General features: G+C 40.5%; 1 protein-coding gene across 1 annotated transcript in view; it reads right to left on the bottom strand.

The window, feature by feature from the left end:
- The window catches only part of ACVR2A (activin A receptor, type IIA), a 95,646-nt gene that overhangs the window by 49,862 nt on the left and 45,076 nt on the right, over positions 1–708 (bottom strand). The gene's annotated exons all lie outside the window — the stretch shown is intronic.

Below are 708 nucleotides of genomic sequence, written 5' to 3'. Positions count from 1 at the left end.
TGACTACTGGAGAAACCATAGCCTTGACTAGACAGACCTTTGTTGGCAAAGTAATGTCTCTGCTTTTGAATATGCTATCTAGGTTGGTCATAACTTTCCTTCCAAGGAGTAAGCATCTTTTAATTTCATGGCTGGAGTTACCATCGGCAGTGATTTTGGAGCCCAAAAAAATGAAGTCTGACACTGTTTCCACTGTTTCCCCAACTATTTCCCATGAAGTGATGAGATCAGATGCCATGATCTTAGTTTTCTGAATGTTGAGCTTTAAGCCAACTTTTTCACTCTCCTCTTTCACTTTCATCAAGAGGCTTTTTAGTTCCTCTTCACTTTCGGCCATAAGGGTGGTATCATCTGCATATCTGAGGTTATTGATATTTTTCCCAGCAATCTAGATTTCAGCTTGTGCTTCATCCAGCCCAGGGTTTCTTACGATGTACTCTGCATATAAGTCAAATAAGCAGGGTGACAATATACAGCCTTGATGCACTCCTTTTCCTATTTGGAACCAGTCTGTTGTTTCATGTCCAGTTGTAACTGTTGCTTCCTGACCTGCATATAGGTTTCTCAAGAGGCAGGTCAGGTGGTCTGGTATTCCCATCTCTTTCAGAATTTTCCAGTTTATTGTGATCCATACAGTTGAAGGCTTTGGCATAGTCAATAAAGCAGAAATAGATGTTTTTCCTGAACTCTCTTGCTTTTTCCATGATC

This window comes from Bison bison, unplaced genomic scaffold (assembly GCF_000754665.1).
Source record: "Bison bison bison isolate TAMUID 2011002044 unplaced genomic scaffold, Bison_UMD1.0 scf7180017864139, whole genome shotgun sequence".
NCBI lineage: Eukaryota > Metazoa > Chordata > Mammalia > Artiodactyla > Bovidae > Bison > Bison bison.
The sequence above is the reverse complement of the archived record's forward strand: the minus strand, read 5'-3'. Positions and strand labels throughout refer to the sequence as shown.